This window comes from Pleurodeles waltl, chromosome 7 (genome assembly GCF_031143425.1).
Source record: "Pleurodeles waltl isolate 20211129_DDA chromosome 7, aPleWal1.hap1.20221129, whole genome shotgun sequence".
Classification (NCBI taxonomy): Eukaryota; Metazoa; Chordata; class Amphibia; order Caudata; family Salamandridae; genus Pleurodeles; species Pleurodeles waltl.
Genome location: NC_090446.1, coordinates 1,049,165,383 through 1,049,179,061, shown reverse-complemented (window position 1 = coordinate 1,049,179,061; position 13,679 = coordinate 1,049,165,383). Strand labels below are relative to the sequence as shown.

The following is a 13,679-nucleotide window of genomic DNA, read 5'->3' as shown; positions in this document are numbered from 1 at the left end:
AGGATATACGATTACCACCTTTGAGGCTCTTATCTCAATTCAGACAGCTGTACTTTCTATTTCTCTGAAAATCGCTAATTTACAAAGTTCTTACCTGAGCCCAAAAATATTGGTGTCTGAATTCATTAATGTAAAAATATTTGTTATTTCTACAGGCTGGTGTTTGATTGCTTATTGAGTGCGTGTCTCATTTATAGGCTGTGTGTACAACAAATGCCCAACATTTCCCTCTGATAAACCTAAGGCTGCTTGATCAAACTACGACAAATGGAGCACCTTGGGATTGTTACGGCAAACCCTTGTACACTAGTAAGAGATACCTGGACTCTCTCCACAGTGTACATCATTTGGTACACTATATAGAGAGATAGGTTTATTGCGGAGGAAACCTCACTTTTAATTCCAGACAAAATTGTAAATCAATAACATCTTCACTTTGTTTGTAGGCAGGAACATGAACAGATGTTAAAGATTTATGGTCTTTATGTGCTTTCAAAATTTATCTGAATCAACGTTCTATGCATAGCTACTAACTGCTTGTAGGAAACTGCCCTCTTTCTTGGCATGGTTACCCCATTTACTTCCTCTTGTCAGTGTGTTTGAGTGTGTCTACTGGGATCCTGCTAACCTGGACCCCAGTAGTTATGCTCTCTCCTGTAACTTTATGCTAACTGTATCTTTTTCTTCCCACAAATGGCATACTGGTTCCCCTCCATCTAAGTCCCTAGTATATGGTACCTAGGTACCCAGGGCATTGGGGTACCATGGCATCCTTATGGGCTGCAGCAGTTATTCTGCCACCCAGAGGGAGCCCATGCAAAAGGTTCTGCAGGCCTGCCATTGTAGTTTGTGTGAAACTGGTGCATGCACCCACATTTCACTACAGGTCACTGCACCAGGTCACTAAGTCGCCCCTATGGCAGGCCCCCCTAGCCCAGAAGGCAGGGTGGAGGTACCTTTGTGTGAGGGTACCCCTGCACTAGCAGAGGTGCCCCCACAAACTCCAAGCCCATTTTCCTGGACTTTGTGAGTGCGGCGATGCCATTTTGCTCGTGTACTGGACATGGGTCACAACCTATGTCCAGCAACATAATGGTAACTCCGAACCAGGGCATGTTTAATATCAAACATGCCGGAATCATACCCCAATAATATTGCAAGTACTGGAAGTATGATTCCATGCTCACTGGAGGCTCCTTAGAGGACACCCAGCATTGCTACCACCAGGCTTACAGGTTTCTGCCCTCCTGCTGCTGGATCTAATCATGCCACAGGAACTGCAAATGGACCCTCCAGGAACCAACAACGCTGCAATCCACAAAGAAGACTCATCTGCAACTTTATTTCCATGGCTTCTGCCAGATTTGAAACATTTCCCCAGCTGAACATCCCCAGAATGCAGCAACGCTTCAGCCTGCACGAGGAGGAGTCACTCCCCTGCATCCACAGGAACCTGCTGCGACGACCGGCTGCATGGATCTCCTTTCATCCTGAGGTACGTGGATCCTGTGTTATGAGTGGTGGTCCAGAATAGTCAGCTTGGTCCTCTCTGCCAAACGTCCAACTTTGGTGGAGGTAAGCCCTTGCTTTCCCATGCAGGACAGTACCCTGTGCACCGCGTCTCTTGCAGCTGCCAAGGCTTGTTTGCATTTCCTCCAAGGGCTCTTTAGGTGACGTGTAGCTCTCCTTCCTGCGATGCACAGCCCTCTGCGTGGTTTTCCTGCGGCATGGGACCCCTTTCTGTAGTGCTGCGTGGGCTCCTTCTGCGACTTCTGAGTCCCCGTCCTACTGGACTCCTGTGGGTGCTGCCTCCGCTCCTGTGGACTCTCTGCGACGCTGAGGGTCCCCTGTGACTTCCTCTCCTGGGCTAAGTCCTCCTGGGCCTTGCTGGTCCTCAGCAGCTCCACTTTTACACTAACTTGCCTTTGCCAAGGCTTGTTCGTGGACTTCCTGCACCGACACCCGTCTGCAATTATTTTCACTCCTGCGTGGGACATCTTCTGCATCCATCAGGTCCTCTTCTTCGGCTGCAGTGCTGACCTGTTCTCCCTCACCTTTGACCAACTCCTGCAAGTACAGCTGGGTGGGTAGTATCTCCTATTCCTCCTGGACTCCACTGTGACTTTTGGACTAGGTCCCCTCTCTCCACAGGTCTTCTTCCTCAGGAATCCACCGCTGGTTTCTTGCAGTCTTGTCTGGGTGTCTTCTTTTCCTCTTTCCTCCTTTTGAGTGGTTTGGGGAAATTCCAGTCATTTACTCCTCCTTTTCTGGTAGCTGGGGGGTAAAGTGTTGCTTACCTCTGTGGTTTTCCAGTACTCCCAACTCCCTTAAAACATTCCACTTACTTAGGTGGGAGTCCTTTGTTCGCATTCCATTTTTTTAGTTAATTGTTTGGGCTTCCCCTAGGGTCACTGTTGGTTATTACTTTTTGCACTGTTTTCTAATCTTTCCCAAAGCCTATTTCTGATTTCTAGTGTATATAATTAGTGTATTAATTACCTCCTATTCCTATTGCAGGGTTGCCCTTCTAGTATTTTGTAGATCTGTGTTCCAAAAAAATGTGTCCTTTATTTTTGGCCAACTGAGTGTTTTCCTTCATGTGTGTAAGTGTTGTGTGACTACAGTGGTTTTGCATGAGCTTTTCATGACTCCTAGATGAGCCTTGGCTGCTCATCCGCAGCTACTTCTAGAGAGCCAGGTTTCTAAACACTGCCTACACTTCACTAAGAGGGGATACTGGGACCTGATATAAGGTGTACCTTGGGTACCCACCACACACCAGGTCAGCTTCCTACACTGTCTGGGAAATAGTATCAAAAGGAATTAACAGACTGCTATCACAGGTCAACCTCCATGCCCAGATGTGATCCAAGCTAAACAATGACTGCGCCACTGCAGAGGATTATTTTACTTACCAGGCAAGCATCTGTTTGTGGCAATTAGTGCTGTAAATTCACATGCTCTGCATACTCCTGCCATCTAGTGTTGGGTCCAGATGAGTGCAAGTTGTTTTTCATCAAAGAAAGTTTTTTGAGTCACAAGGTTGAGTGACTCCTCCTTCTTGGTGATACTGCACAAGGCAATTGATTGTTTTCCCGAGGAGAATGGAGTGTACGAGAAGTGTCAGTCATGAGATGTCCATGTGCAAAATAGCATAATAAACTGCAATGGCCACAGGTGTTCGAGGAGGCGGGTGGGTGCATGTGAATCTACAGCACTACATGAAACAAACAGATGCTTACAGCGTAAGTAACATTCCATTCGAGGCAGGTGTTGCTGTAGATGCACATGCTCTATGTAGACGGTAAAGAAATACCCCTCAAAAGCCGTGGCTAACCTATGGGTGTTGCAGTTGTTTGAATAAGAGTTTGTAGCACTGCCTGACCTACATCGGCTTGTTGGCCAGCTAAAACATCCACACAATGTCAGGTGAAGGTGTGTGGTGAACTATGTAGCTGCTTTGCATATGTCAGCTGTCAGAATGTTTGCCTGAAAAGCCATAGATGCTCCCTTTTTCCTGGTAGAGTGTGCTCTAGGAGGTATAGATAAAGTTCTTATGGCTTTATCATAATGCATTTGGATGAAATTAACTACTCATCTGGCTATGCCTGATTTGGATATAGGGCTGCCTTTATGTGGTGGGGAAAAAGCAACACAAAAGTTATTTAGTTTTTCAGAATGTTTTAGTTCTAGCAATATAAAATATGAGGGCTCAACATCTAGTGCATGTAGAGCTCTTTCTGCAACTTTAACTGGTGGAGGGAAAAAGCTGGGAACTCAATTGACAGGTTGAGGTGAAATTGATAAACTACTTTTGGAAGGAATCTGGGGTTGGTGTGGAGAACCACCCTATCCCTATGTAGTTGGAAGAAAGGTTATTCCATTGTTAAAGCCTGGAGCTCGTTCACACATCTAAGTGAAGCGATGGCTCCAAAAAACTGCACTTTCAAGTAAGGAATTGAAGTGCGCTTAAATGTAGGGACTGAAATGGAGGAACCATAATTCTATTGAGAATATCATTTAGATTCCATGAGGGTGAGAGTGGAGCACATGGTGAAATAACTCTTGAGTTATTGCTAGGCGGCTTCAATCACTGGAACCCTGAACCAAGGTAGACGTTGCCACAAGGTGTAATCTTATTAATGTGAATGCTAATCCAGACTTCTGGCTGTGAAAGGGTTGATTTGTTTAGACTGACAGTATCAAAGTGTTTCCACTTTGCGGCATAACAGGATGTGGTTGTCGTTCTATGGGCTTCTTTAAGAATGTCCTTACATTCCTTTGGTAAATTTAGTTATCCAAACTCTTATCTCAGGAGCCAAATTGCTAGGTTGAGAGTATTGGGATTTGGGTACTTGATTCCTCCATGGCTCTGATTGAGAAGGCACGAACTCTTGGGTAGGTTCTCGTGGGGAATTAAGGAGCAGTCCAGTAGTGTTGTGAACCAGGGTTGCAAAGCCCATGTGGGAGCTAAAAAGTTTAGAAATTCCTTAAGATACTATTGTAGTGTGTAACCAATAGTTAGTAATGATTTTTTCTTATGGAAAGTCACTGCTGACCAAGTGGTAAAGCAATACAAGTGTCATGCCCTGTGCAATTCCCTAGGGGAGGAGCTGGACAGGGGGTGGTCACTCCCCCTGTCCTTTGTGCAGTTTCGCACCAGAGAAGGAACCATGGGTTCCTAAACTGGTGCAAAACTTGATTATGCAAGGAGGGCACCAAATGTGCCCTTCAAAGCAGTCTGGTGGCACTAAGAGGCCACCCCACCCCAGACCATAGACACCTAACACAAAGGGGGGAGGTGGTCACACCTTTCCCTTGCAAGACATCCTTTGTTCTGCCTTCTGCTGCTTGAGTCCGGCTCACTAGCAGGAGGGAAGAACCGTGTCTGGAATCGGCAGCATTGTGGGCTGGCAGCCAGACCCTGTAAGGCTGCACAGGCAGAACTGAGGGAATCCTCTAAGGAACCCACAGAGAACAGGGGATCATGCAACTAGCACTGGAATCCGTGTAGTTGCATGATTCCAACCTGTTTGATACAAACGAGCCTAGGTTCAGAGAAACCATTATGTAGTTGGACCACTTGTGTTGACGAGTGTCCACTACAAACCTTAAGATGATTTACCCACACTTACAAAGCGCAGTGAATGGAGTCTGGGGTTTGTAGGGGTACCCTCACACTAAGGGGCATAGGGGGTGACATAGTGTCTAAATGCAGTGATCAGGATATAAGGTAAGCCTTTTATCGGTGGTTAAAGGGTGCATGCACAGTTTCATGCAGGCTGCAGGCACTGTTTCACGAAGGCTGCAATGGCAGGCCTGCAGAGACAGTTTATATGAGCTCCCATGGGTAGCACAATACATGCTGTACCAATGCCCGGGGTACCTAAGTACCATGTAATAGGGACTTACAAGGGTGCACCAGTATACCAATTGTGGGTGTAAAAAGTTTACTAGTAACCATATTTAGAGGAAAGAGCACAGACACTGGGGTCCTAGTTAGCAGAATCCCAATGTACTACGTTCAAAACACACTGACACCAGGCAAAAAGTGAGGGAAACTATGTCAGAAAGATGCTATTTTCCTACAACCCTCACCTGTGGAAGTAAGGAAGTATAACTTGTGTGTGTAGTTCCCATACGTGGACTTGCTGCTGCACCCTGCTTAGCAGGTCTGTAAAAGTGATTGTCTGTGCCTGGAAGATACTCTGCCATCAGGTGAATGTTGTGCCGCATAAACCATCTCCATATGGTTTGTGATAATTGTGAAAGTTGGAGAGACCATGTCCCCCATGTTCGTGTAGATAACACATGGCTGTCATATTGTCCGTCCATACTAGGACAACCTTGTAAAGGAGGTGAAGTAGGAAAGATTTTAAGGCTAGGAGAACAGCTGAAACTCGAGGAAGTTAATATGGAGACCTTGCTGACTAGTGACACATACACCCTGCATTGTGAATTCGTTCAGATGTGCACCACATTACATGGGTGAGGTGTCCACTGTGAGTTATTTGTGGAACAGGGTCCAGAAGAGGCCACCCCTTCAGCATGTCGTATGGATTCCACCACTGCAGAGCAAGAACAGCCTGGAGGTAAGCCAACACTAGATCATACAGGAGGACCCTGTGAGCAGTAACAAGCTAGACACTGGAAAGAAAGTCACTGTTTATTAGTGGTGGTGGTGGTGGTGGCACCACGTGGGGAAGTATTCTTCCCCCTACCCTTTGAGTTGTTCCTTCTATAGGTGCCCTTTTAGTATGTTTTTGTGTGAGACTACTGACTGTCAATGCTGACATGAGGTGTAAGGCTCTAGTGTGATGGTTTTGGAACCACCTCTGTAGGTGGAGTGCTAAATGTACCTTCTGGAGGCTGGGGTCTGGAGTGCTCCCATGGCATTAGTGGTCTCTGAGCCCTCTTAGATTTTTTTGTGAAGTCTCATCGACTTGTGAGCCGAAGAGATGCTCTTTATCAAAAGGGGCGTTAAGGATGTTCTGCAGAATAACCCAGGGAGGACTTGAGGTTGGAATCACATGGGGTCCCTCTCTGGACAGGTGGGCCACTTGGAATCAGGGTGGGCATCGGGTGCAGAGTGGGCAGGACTCGAGGATCCAGGAGGGTCTGGAGTTCTTCTTGGCGTTTTCTTTGTGAACAGGGCTGCTGTCTTCAGGAGATCTTGGTCTTTAGGGAAGGCAGGCAGTCCTCTGGGGGCTTGTAGAGGTCGCTGGTACTGAGGATGAGTAGTCTTCTTGTAGTAGGAATCTTAAAAACTGCAGACAGGCCGGTAGGGCTTGGGCCTAGCAAGCTGTCATTTGGAGACTTCACTGTTGGTGTGGCTCTTCAGTCCATCTTCTTCTTTAGCTCCCCAGGAATCTAAAGAGCAGGATTCAGGGGTGACCCTATGGTCGAAAGTAAATTCACCACACCATACCATCCACAAACCAATGGACTTGTTGAGAGACTCAACAAGACATTGAAGTACATGATCATGGAGTTCCCTGATATACTCAAAAGGAGACTGGATGTCCCTCCTGCCATGCCTGCTCTTCACTTACAGAGAAGTGCCTCAGAAAGGATTAGGGATTTCCCCCTTTGGACTTCTGTTTGGCCACATTGTAAGGGAACCACTAGCACTTGTAAAAGAAGGCTGGGAGAGATCTCTCCATGAGACTAACCAAGATGTGGTGGACTATGTGCTTGGCCTCTGCTCATGGATGGCTGAATACATGGAAAAGGAATCCAAAAACCTTGAGGCCAGCTAACAGTTCCAGAAGTTATGGTATGACCAAAAGGCTGCACTGACAGAATTCCAGCCAGGGCAGAAAGTATGGGTTTTGGAGCCTGTGGCTCCCAGGGCACTTCAGAACAGACAGAGTGGCCCTTACCCAATCCTGGAGAAAAAGAGTGAGATCACCTATTTGTTGGACCTGGGCACTAGCAGGACACCCAAGAGGGTGATCCATGTTAACCGCCTGAAGCTCTATAGTGATAGGGCAGATATAACATGCTGATGGTTACTGGTGAGAATCAAATGACCCTAAGGATGGGTCAGACGATGGAGTTGTCTATTCAAACACCCTCTCTGCCCATCATCAAGCTGACTGCAGGTAAGCACTACAGCAGTATGCTGGGCTCTTCTCTTTGACCCCTGGACAGACCAACTAGTGTACCCATGACGTGGACACAGGAGACAGTTTACCTGTCAAAACAAAAATATACAGTCTAACCAAGTCAAAGAGAGCATCACAATGGAAGTGCACAAAATGCTGGAGTTAAGGATAATTGAGCACTCCAACAGTCCCTGGGCTAGCCCAGTGGTCTTGGTCCCCAAACCTCATACCAAAGATGGCAGGAGAGAAATGAGGTTCTGTGTGGACTATATAGGTCTCAACACCGTCACTAAGAGAGATGCACACCCTTTACCAAGAGAAGATTAATTATTGATGTTAGGGGCAGCCAAATTCTTCAGAACCTTCGACTTAACTGCAGGGTACTGGCAAATTAGGAAGGCATCTGGAGCAATAGAAAAGACAGCATTCTCTACACCTGATAGGCATTAGCAGTTTACTGTTATGCCCTTTGGTTTAAAGAATGCCAATGCCCCTTCCAAAGGTTGGTGAATCAAGTCCTTGCTGGCTTGGAGTCCTTTAGTGCAACATATCTAGATGATATGTCTGTCTTTAGCACCACCTGGCAGGATCACCTAATCCACCTGGGGAAGGTTTTGCAGGTCTTGCAATCACCAGGCCTCACGATTAAAGCATCAAAGTGCCAAACAGAGCAGAACACAGTTGTATACTTGGCCCACCTTGTAGGTGGAGACCAAGTGCAACCCTTGCAGCCCAAAATCCAGACAATTCTGGACTGGGAATCTCCAAAAACCCAGACTCAAGTCAGGGCATTCCGAGCTTGACTGGTTACGACAGGAAGTGTGTGAAGGGGAATGGATCCATAGTGACCCCCCTCACAGAACTGACCTCAAAGAAAATGTCCATGTCCAAAAAGGTAAACTGGACTCTTGACTGTCAAAAGGCCTTTGACACCCTGAAGGAGGCAATGTGCTCAGCACCAGTTCTAAAAGCTCCAGATAATTCTAGGCAGCTCATTGTGCAGACAGATGCCTCTGAACATGGGACAGAAGCAGTCTTGTCCCAAACCAATGATGATGGCATTGACCAGCCAGTTGCTTTCATTAGCAGGATGTTACTCCACAGGGAGCAGTGTTGGGACTGCCACTGAGAGGGAGGCCTTTCCTGTGGTTTGGTCACTGAAAAAACGGAGACCATACTTATTTGGTACTCACTTTACTGTTCAAACTGACCACACACCTCTCAGATGGCTAATGCAAATGAAAGGAGAGAACCCTAAACTTTGGATGTGGTGCATATCCCTACAGGGAATTGACTTTTTAGTGGAACACAGACCTGGCATTGCCCATGTCAATGCAGATGGACTTTCCAGGTTCTTCAATTTGGACAATGAAGATTCTCTTCGGAAAGGTTACTCTGATCCACTTTTGTATGGGAGGGGGTTGTGTAGGAAAGTGCCCTTGTTGGCATGGTTGCCCACCACATTTTGCCTGATATTGATGCCAACTTTGAGTGTGCTGGGACCCTGCTAACCAGGCCCCAGCACCAGTGTTCTTTTCCAAAATCTGTACCTTTGTTTACACAATTGGCACACCCCTGGTACCCTGGTAAAAGGTACCTGTAGGAAAATGGCTCCTTGTTGCAGTTACCCCCCCCCCACACTTTTTGCAGGATATTGATGCTGACTTGACTGAGAAGTGTGCCGGGACCCTGTTAACCAGGTCCCAGCACCAGTGTTCTTTCACTAAAAATGTACTATTGTTTCCACAATTGGCACACCCATGGCACACAGATAAGTCCCTTGTAAAAGGTACCAGTGGTACCAAGGGCCCTGTGACCAGGGAAGGTCCCTAGGGGCTGAGCATGTGTTGTACCACCCTAAGGGACCTCTCACCTAACACACGCACACTGCCATTGCAGATTGTGTGTGTTGGTGGGGAGAGGAAAAAAGCAAAGTCAACATGACATCCCCCTCAGGATGCCATGCATACAAAATACTACCTGTGGCCTAGGTAAGTCACCCCTTTAGCAGGCCTTTAAGCCCTGAGGGAGGGTGCACTACACCAGAGGTGAGGGCATAGCTGCATGAGCAATATGCCCCTACAGTGTCTAAGTCCATTCCTAGACATTGTAAGTACAGTATATGGTCTGGGAGTTTCTCAAAACGAACTCCACAGTTCCATAATGGCTACACTGAACACTGGGAAGTTTGGTATCAAACTTCTCAGAATAATATACCCACACTGATGCCAGTGTTGGATTTATTAAAAAATGCACACAGAGGGCATCTTAGACAAGCCCCCTGTATTTTACCCCATCCTTCAAAGAACCTGCAACAGCGACGCATCTAGCGGGACCAGCGACCTCTGCCGGCTCAGAGGACTGCCCTGCAACCCAAAGGACCAAGAAAATCCTGTGGACAGCCGCTCGGTCTAATCTACAAAAGAAGAAACCATCTTTAAAGGGGCTCCAGAGACACCAACACTGCAGTGAGGACCCCCAGGCGACTCCCACGGCATGTCCACCCTGAAACGACCTCCCTGCACCTCCACAGCGACACCTGCAGAGAGAATCCAGAGGATCCCCCTGACCGCGACTGCCCGGTAACAAAGAACCCGACGCCTGGAAGAAGCACTGTACCCGCAGACCTTGGGCCTGGGAGAAACCAACTACAAGTGCAGGAGTGACCAACAATCGGCCCTCATCGTTGCAGTGTGTTGCTCGCCTGAGAAGCATCAACTCTGTGCCCTCCCTGCATCGCCAGAGTGACCTCCGGGTCCCTCCAACCCAACACCTACTTTGCACACTGCACCCGACCTCCCCTGTGCCGCTGAGGGTGATTTTGTGTACCTGTTTGTGACAGCCCCCACAGTGCTCTACAAAACCCCCTGGTATGCTCCCCGAAGACGCAGGTACTTACCTGCTAGCGACTGGAACCGGAGCACTCCAGGTCTCCATAGGCGCCTATGTTATTTGGGCCTTACTTTGACCTCTGCACCTGACCTGCCCTGTGTTGCTGGTGCTGGGTGTTTGGGGTTGACTTGAACCCCAACGGTGGGCTGCCTATGCCCGGGAGACTGAACTTGTAAGTGCTTTACTTACCTGCTGAACTAACTTGTACTTACCACCCCCAGGAACTGCTGATTTTTGAAGTGTCCACTTTTGAAAAAGCTTATTGCCATTTTTGCCAAAACTGTGTACCTTACTGTTTTACTTCAAAGTTCCATACTTACCTATGCCAAGTACCTTACAATGTATGTATTTACTTGAATTCTGAATAGTGTGGATCTGAAATAAATTAAGAAAATAATATTTTTCTATATAAAAACCTATCGGCCTGGAGTTAAGTCACTGAGTGTGTGTTGTCATTTATTGCCTGTGTATGTACAACAAATGCTTAACACTACCTGCTGATAAGCCTACTACTTGACCACACTACCACAAATAGAGCATTAGTAGTATCCATTATTGCCACTATAAACATCTAAGGGGAACCCTTGGAATCTGTGCACACTATCTCTCACTTTGCGATAGTATATAGAGCCAGCTTCCTACATTGGTGGATCAGCGGTGGGGTCTAAGACTTGACATTTGCTGAACTACGCAGCCAATACCTTATCACACAAAAAAATCCAAATATTGTCATGAGAAACTGATTTTTGGCTATTTTTATACATTTTTAAAAGGCCTGCTAGGGCCTTGTGTAAGCCCGTTTGAATTTCTTTTTAAGTTTAAACTTTTGTAAAAGTTAGATTTTATGAATAACCCAGAGGAGATGGTGATGGGACTCAACCTCAGCCCTTACCTGCATTTACGGATGTCAGAGCTAAGGTCCCTCTGTAAGTAAAAAAAAAGATCAAAACGGGGTCCAACCCTACCAAGGTCAAACTCCAGGAGCTCTTGGGAGAGTACACAAGGGACCACCTTACTGCAGCGGAAGACCTCACCCCTCCTGTCCTAATTAGGGAGACCAGGGCTCCAAGAACCCTGTCTCCAGAAATCATAGTCAGAGAGCCTGTTCTTCCACAGGGGAGTCCAGTCCCTCTGTAAGCACTGAGGACAACCTCAGTGAAGAGGACATCCTTTTAGCAAGGATGGCCAAAGGGCTCACCTTGGAAAAACAGCTCCTGGCTATAGAAAGGAAAATAAAAGAAATGGGTTTAGAGCCCATAAATAGTGGCAGCAACAAAATAACTAGGTACAGATAGTATTCTGAACACCCTTAAAATCCCTAAAGGAATTGTCCTCAAATATGAGGATGGTGATGACATCACCAAGCGGTTCATAGCCTTTGAGAAGGCCTGTGGAACCAGAAGATAAAAAAACTCATTGGGGAGCTCTTCTTTGGGAACTGTTTACTGGTAAGTGTAGGAATCGTCTCCTCACATTCACTAGTGCAGATACTGAATCCTATGACCACATGAAAGCTACCCTGATTGAGGGGTTTGGATTCACCACTGAGGAGTATAGAATTAGGTTCAGGGGGCTCACAAAACCTCTAGCCAGTCCTGCGTTGATTTTGTAGACTACTCAGTGAAAACACTGGATGGTTGGGTAACTGGAAACGAAGGGCATGACTATGATAGGATTTATAATTTGTTTATGAAAGAACACATTTTAAGTAACTGCTTCAATGAAAAGGTGCATCAATATCTGGTATACCTAGGTCCAATTTCTCCCCAAGAATAGGGAAAAAAGGCAGACCACTGGGTCAAGACTAGGGCAACCAAAACTTCCACTGGGGGTGACCAAAAGAAAGGGGTTACAAAGCCTCCCCAGGCGAAAGAGGGTGACCTACCTAGAAACAAAGCAAAAGAGTCCTCTGTAGGCCCCCAAAAACCTGTCCAGGTGGGCGGGCTCCTTGACACATCCCAAAACAAAAGTGGGTACCAGGGTAAGAACTGGAATGCCAGTAAGGCATGGTCCCACAACTGTAGTCAGACAGAGCACCACATCAAGGACACTTCTTGTCCCAAAAACAAACCCCCTAGCAAAACCCTAGGGGTGGCCAGGTTAGCCTCAGATGAGGAGGTCCTCATAGCCTTTAACTGGAAAATGGGCCCAAAAGGTGAGTTGGAGATTCCAGAGGGAGGAACACACTTCCACCATCTACTGGTGAATGGGATCCAAGCCACTGCCCTGAGAGACACCTGTGCCAGTCACACTATTGTGCATGACAGGCTGGTGCTCTCAAACCAGTACATCCCAGGTGAGACTGCCAGAGTAAGAGTTAGCCCAGACAAGGTCACTAATAGACGTAAGGCTTTAGTGCCCCAGAAGTGGGTGGGACTTTTTAGCTAGAGAAGGTTGGTAGTCTGTACAGACCTCCCCTTTGACTTTCTTCTTGGAAATGACTACCCAGAGGTTAGTCAGAGCCCAAAAGAGGAACTGGTCCAGTACCAGCCCTCTCTCAAGTATTCTGGAGGGTTTGCCCCTGCAGTGTCTAAGGGTAGGCCCCGGAAGAGAAAAGGGAAAAAGCAGTGCAGGAAAGGTGGACAACCTTTAGCAAGGTTCCAGTAAGCCAAAGAGTTTCTGCTCCAGTAGGGGAGAACTCCAAAGGTGGCACTGGTAAAGTCCAACCTGACCCACCTGACTAGTCAGGCACATGTTAAGCATGAGTGAGTGGCTCTTCAGCTAACAGAAAAAAGAGTAGAAGAAGGGTGTTTACTACCAGAGGTAGCAACCCCCCACTCTACCACAGCAGACAGGCACCCTGAACCTAAAGAAGCCTCTAACTTAGCCCACTCCCGTGTTGGTGAAGAGATAAGGGTGTGGTTCTGGGCACTGACAGCTGTTAGTAGCCTCTGCTGGATGCACAGTCCTTGGCATGGTGGTCTGACCCCATGCCAAATAGTAAGTTAGGCCCCCTGACCCTGTTGGTCATGGTGGGGTTACTCCAGCTGTGGGTAACCTCTTTGGGTAAGCTAGGGGTGACCCTACCAAACTACCACAAATAGAGCATTAGCATTATCTATTATTGCCACTGTAGGAAGTTGGCTCTGTATATACTATCTCAAAGTGAGATAATGTACACAGAGTCCAAGGGTTCCCCTTAGAGGTAAGATAGTGGCAAAATGAGATAATTCTAATGCT

General features: G+C 47.1%; 1 protein-coding gene across 6 annotated transcripts in view; it reads right to left on the bottom strand.

Moving 5' to 3' along the window:
* Positions 1-13,679, bottom strand: part of BPTF (bromodomain PHD finger transcription factor) — a 1,198,927-nt gene that overhangs the window by 396,505 nt on the left and 788,743 nt on the right. The gene's annotated exons all lie outside the window — the stretch shown is intronic.